The sequence below is a fragment of the Bactrocera latifrons genome, unplaced genomic scaffold (assembly GCF_001853355.1).
Source record: "Bactrocera latifrons isolate USDA-ARS-PBARC rearing strain unplaced genomic scaffold, ASM185335v1 scaffold_6, whole genome shotgun sequence".
NCBI lineage: Eukaryota > Metazoa > Arthropoda > Insecta > Diptera > Tephritidae > Bactrocera > Bactrocera latifrons.
In genome coordinates, this window is record NW_017537267.1 from 579,641 (window position 1) to 585,640 (window position 6,000).

At 34.0% G+C, this 6,000-nt stretch overlaps 1 long non-coding RNA gene across 2 annotated transcripts in view; it reads right to left on the reverse strand.

Annotated features, from left to right (window-relative positions):
- Positions 1-6,000, reverse strand: part of LOC108974935 — a 146,743-nt gene that overhangs the window by 24,562 nt on the left and 116,181 nt on the right. Inside the window, exon 4 of one of the 2 annotated variants that reach the window (XR_001993831.1) lies at positions 2,779-2,864. The exons of the other annotated variant lie outside the window; for it this stretch is intronic. This is a non-coding gene — a long non-coding RNA (uncharacterized LOC108974935). The remainder of the gene's footprint in view (positions 1-2,778; positions 2,865-6,000) is intronic. 2 annotated transcript variants of the gene reach the window in all.

Below are 6,000 nucleotides of genomic sequence, written 5' to 3' on the forward strand. Positions count from 1 at the left end.
AAAGTCACACTTGACATGATGCTGATGGCACTAAAATTATGCAAATCCGCCAACAGACATGATAGCCGCGAGCTATCAAAATCCTTGTTGGTAGACGCTATATAAATTATCAACGTGATCCGAGTTGAATTAATCCCTCACCTTTAAAGATATTTATCTGGAATTTGGCAGACGCCGTTTTTGACAAAGAAGCTACTCATGCCTGAACGATCAGTTCTTGTATGGAAAAGCCTTTCATTGTGAATTGTTATCGTTTTTTATTTTATTTTATTTGTTATTTGTTTTTGTATTTTATTCAGGTTTTCTTAGAACTTGTATTGTTACTTAAATGACAAAAACTATCTCTCCTCTATTGTAGACTATTATCAATTAGTTATCGGAACAGACACTTCTCATATCCATGCCTCTGGCTATAATAAAATGTTGTATTAAAGAATGCAGGTCTGTAACTTCATCTATTAATGAATCCTGTCCTAATATCGTGATTCTTTACCTCTTTTTATAGCCAATCTCTTCCAATATACACCAGGTAAAAGTACACCTTTTAAGCGAGATTGCGCTATAACCAACACATAAATATGAGAAATATTATTAAATGAAATGCCACTTGCAAACCGAGTTGTACAAAGGATTGAAGGTCTGTTAAATTTTCATTACGCGCTGCAGTAAAAATACTTTTATTTCACACATAAACTCGCGCCTCTACACCCATGCAACTTTGTGCTAGCCATCGATGGCAATGACTTTTCCCACACTTCAACTTTTTTCGAAATAATTCAATTTGTACAACCATAAGACCGATGAATTATTGCCACTGCAGTGCATATTCGTCAATTTCATAATAATACAACGGATTAATATTGAAAATTACTGAATATGCGACTACAAGCCAAACAAATATAAATATTGTGGAGTGTATACCCTGTAGGAAAATCGAAACCAGAATCCAAAACAGCGTTTCAAATATTGGATTCCGATTACAAATACATATGTGTACAAACTGTTGAGGCGAGTGAATCAGTAAAACCGTTATGTGCATACAAATGCACATATTAATAGCACAAACCATATTTTTTTCTCAATAATATTGTTTTGTTGCACTTTGATCCATTTTGCTGGCAGCATTCACCGCAATATCCGACGTGGAACAATCAGGTAAATTTCATTACAACACAAAAATCGCTTTTCGTTTCAGCTTTATTGGTTATTAATCCAACAATCAATGCTGTCTGCTGTTTTTGTTGTAACTGTTACTGTTTGTTGTTGTTGTGCAGGTGCCACTGACAGGCGTGTTGCATTCAAATCGCTGAAACTCTCTGCATTTGCATTGCGAGTCTTTTTCCTAGAATATTTCCCTTCAATTGTTGACTCGTGTTTTTGCTGGGTATTGGTATGTATTTATGTGTATGTAGGTACGTGTGTCTGCGCACTTTTAAAATAATTTGCATGAGTTGGTATTTTGGACTGCTGCAAATTTGCCGATGCTATTTGATTTTCTTACATTTTTCAATTGAAAAAAGAAAACACGTTCACATCGCCTCCAAAATTATAATACGCTTCATCGATGTAATTCTTATATCATTAAGGCTATATCATCTATAAGGGTACGACCTGATCATTTTTTTCGGAAATTATAGCGTTGTCTTGGAAGATCGCTTTTGCTAAATTTAAATTTGCTAGCTTCTCAGGGAGATAAGAAATATGTAAAATTTCAGATCGATATTTCAAAAACTGAACGATTAGTTTATGGAACGATGAACAGATGGACATGATTAAATCGACTCAGCACGCCTCGCTGATCATTTATATAAGGTGCGTTCCACAGTTAACAAGACCTGAAAAAAAACAGAACAAATGGGTTTTTCGGCAAAATCAATTCATTTCATTCAAAATAGTCTCTTTCTGCTTCAATATAGCATCCAAAGGCATGTCGAGCGAGTGTTTTAGCTCGTAGGCCGGTATAGCCGCCAATATGCCGGGCAAGTCTTTTGAATGGCCTATACGTCTGCATACCCTTTCCTTTCAGGGGCAAATACATTTTTCCGAAAAGAAAGTAGTCGCACGGTGCCATATCAGATGAATACGGGAAGTAGTTAATGGTTAAAATATGATTTTTGATCAAATAATCGGCCACAAGTCGGTCGGATGTTGGATTTCGAGTAATTTTTGGTTGTTAGTCAATTTGTGCGGAACAAACCATGCACACACCTATATTAAACAGAAATGTTCGGTCATTGCGATAAGTCGATGTTTTGGAGATGTTCAATTCTATTTTCATGAATTTCAATGATGATTTCGGCTGACTTTTGATGAATTTACGCACTTCCGGTGATCACGGATTTTGATTGGCCCACATGTTGATTGTCATTTATGTCCTTACGCCCACTGTGAAAACCACTCGTACACTCTGCTACGGGATAGGAAATCATCGCCATAAACTTGTTTTATCAATTGAAATGTTTTAGGAAAAGTTTTACCAGTTAAAAAAAAAAACATTTAATGTTGGCTCTTTGTTCGAAGCACATTTTCGCACTGATAGCACAAATATACTGACATTTAAAACGCAATAACTTCACTTCCAATCGGTGAAATGTCATGAAATTCCCGCTGGACAATCGATAAAGATATATAGATGGCGCCACCAGGGAGCGCTAGATTCAAAAAGTCCTGTTTACTTTGGAAAGCTCCTTGTATTATATGGTTAAATTTTTAAATATATTTATACATTTATTTATTTCATTTATTAATAAATAATTGATAATTAATTATTACACTCACATGCATTTATCTACCTCGTAACCGCGAAATCGAAATGAAAGACTCCTGCCGTCACTTTGGGGTCGCTTACTGCGACAGTTGCCCACCTGTCAAATAGTTTGTACGTTTTTATTTAATGAAAAATCAATTTTGTATGGCTAGAGGAATAATTTCTATCAATTCGTATCTCATATTTATATTTAAAAAAACTAAAATATTTTCTCGCATTTTTATTAATAATAAAATGTTAAAATGAACGTTTAATCGCGAGATATTAGTTATAGTCCTAATTAAAATTAATTTGGTGATAATTAACTGGTAAATTAAAAAAAGTGGAGAGCAAATCACAGGTAGTGTTGTGTAGAATTGATTCCAGCTGTTTTAGCGATATCTCGTCAAAGCAAACTTGATAACAACACGTTTACTGTATTAGAATATAGTGCTTTCCGAATATAACATTCGAAAATGAAAAATACAATACAATAAAACATCACTAGTCAATATCCAAAGTTGGATCAAATAGGTCTACATATAAGTATGCCCCTCCCCATATTTTGAATACTTATTGGTACTTATGATTATGCATACGCAAAATTATAAACGCGCTTTTCTCGAAACTGTCTTTATCAAAAAGATAAACACGATTTTTCCGATTTTATTGACTGATCTTTTGCAGTATTCTTGTAATGTTAATAAATAACTATTAAAACATGGATGGTAAAACAAGTAAGTAAGCTTTAAGTTCGGGTGTAACCAACTGTTTTATACTCCTGTAATTTGCCAAGATCAAAGGCAATGAAATACCTTCATGCACATAAAGTTTATAACTTATATTGCGCCTAGAGCAAATTTTCACCAAATTTGATCTGTTTTAGACATAAAGATACACTCTTATTAGAAATATACGCTAACTCAATTTTATTATAAAAACTCAGACACATGCCGATATATCTATAATATATCTCATAGATTTACTAATATTTTCGATAAAAAGTTCATTACTGGAACTTTGATCCACATATTTGGAGTCTGGGATACTATTGCACACCAAGTATAACATATCATCTATATTGAAGCCATATATAATCACCCAAAATGTAAATTGAACACACTGTTTCATTAAAATGGCGCTAAACGATAGTCATGTGGTTTCTCCGACGCCAACAATGTTGAGGATGTTTCAAATTCAACTCCACGTCTATCACTAATAACAATGATCGAGGACAGCATCATAGAATATCGGATATTTGACTGAAGTTTCGAGCATCAAACCTGAAACAGCAGAATTAACTAAGCAAATGCATGAATTTTCAGTAACAAAACGGTCTCGATCTCTGGTGGTATCACAGTAAATTTGGTGCGAAAGCAACAAAATGCCGAGAGCCGTACAATTTTGTTCTATTGAAGGAACTTTTATTGAGCCGCTCGGCTGGCACGGTAGTAGTTTTTGTCCCATTGGAAAATTTTTGATAATAAAGTGGCCAACCTCAAGCGCTCTATTCGAGCAAATTTGTATCCTAATAGATTCATTGCTGCTCGACTTTCAATATGAAAGAATCTGATTAAATTTAAAATTCGGTAGGCGTGGACATGGAAATGTCAGGGCAACATTGTATACCAAATTTGTTTGATATCGATCCAGTAGGTCCTTATATATGACTTTTCATCGAAATGTAGGTGGTATATTGTACTTTAACTGGTTTAGGTAATATGTATAGTTTAAGCCTCTTAGAGAACGAGTCAGCCACCATTTTGTTGGCTTTTTAGACAAAAGGTGCCTCTTTCTACTGTGATTCTCAGTGCCAAATTAAGGTTTTATATCTTCGCTTAGTGCTTAGTTATGATACTTTATACGTTTTCGGTTAATAGCGTTTTGTGGGCGTAATAGTTGTCCGATTCCGCCCATCTACGAACTTGTCCTCACATTTTTGCGAAGGAATACACTTACCAAGCTTCAATCAGATATCATAATTTTTAACCTAGATGCAGACACAGACGCACAGACGAACACCCATTCGATTGTCAACTCCTCTCATCACCCTAATCATTTATATATACCAAACCAAAGAACCGTTAGGTGAATAAACTATAATCCTCTTTAGTAATATGCTGAAAGAGAATAAAAAAAAGTAAAAAGTCGCCTTTCTCAAGTTAGAGGATTGATTTGTCAAGTCATGGGTAAATGTACCATTATGTTCATAATGCTCTACTTTCAATAAACAGGTTATAGGGTCAATCAAATTTCTTATCTTTGTATACAATATTCAATTTCATTCTTCTAGCTTTTATAAGCAATGTAAAACAAAAGCGTTTAGTTTGTGATACATATGTTTATAGGTTATGGTTGTTTTAAAAGGTTTAAATTAATGCCTTACGTAATTTCCTTGAATTTCAGTCTGCTTCAAACATAAACAATTTCAGACATGGTTAATACAAACAATAATGATAAAGCAATTCAAAAGTTGATCACACACCATTTGTGATCAACTTTTATTGAATGAATTCACATTATAACTTTATTACAACAACCGAGCGGACAATACGCTATTCAAGCCAACGTGAAGCGGCAAAAACATTAATCAACTTGAATACAACAGAGCGAAATAGTCCGTGTGGATATGCGGGCACCTGTATTAAATGATATTGCCAAACATACAAATTACAAAATTAAAATATCATCATCGCTAATCGTATTGTCATTATCACAATAGCCATTCGTTGCTTTTGTAATTACTGGCACACTCAGTGCTGCTAACCACGCTAAAAGGCGTATATTTCACTTCTGGTTATTATGTAATTTGCAATTAAAATGTTTGACTGGTAATTGATGATTTCACACTTGCAAAAAAAGTTTGTCAGGCAGTGTGTACCTCGAGGTGCGTTCGTTAAAATTTTACAAGATTTGTCTGTCTATTTAAAAGCTTACCAGCTCTTTTCAAAGGGATTTCCTTACACAAGTGTGAACATTTCCTGGTTAAGCTAGTTCATGCGTATTTCAAGTAAATGAGTATTATCTACTTTAAATGGTTATTTCTTACCTAGTGTGTTTACATGTTTGAGCGCTCAATAGGTATTTACAGGTCTTTTCATACAAATTTTTATATAATCTTAATTTCTAACATTTTTGGTATGTCACATTATGTTCAGCTTAAAATTATATATACACAAAATATTATTGAGTTCGACTACTTCTCCTCCTAAAATAGTACATTTCGTGGAATAGTTTTCATTATTTAATACCGA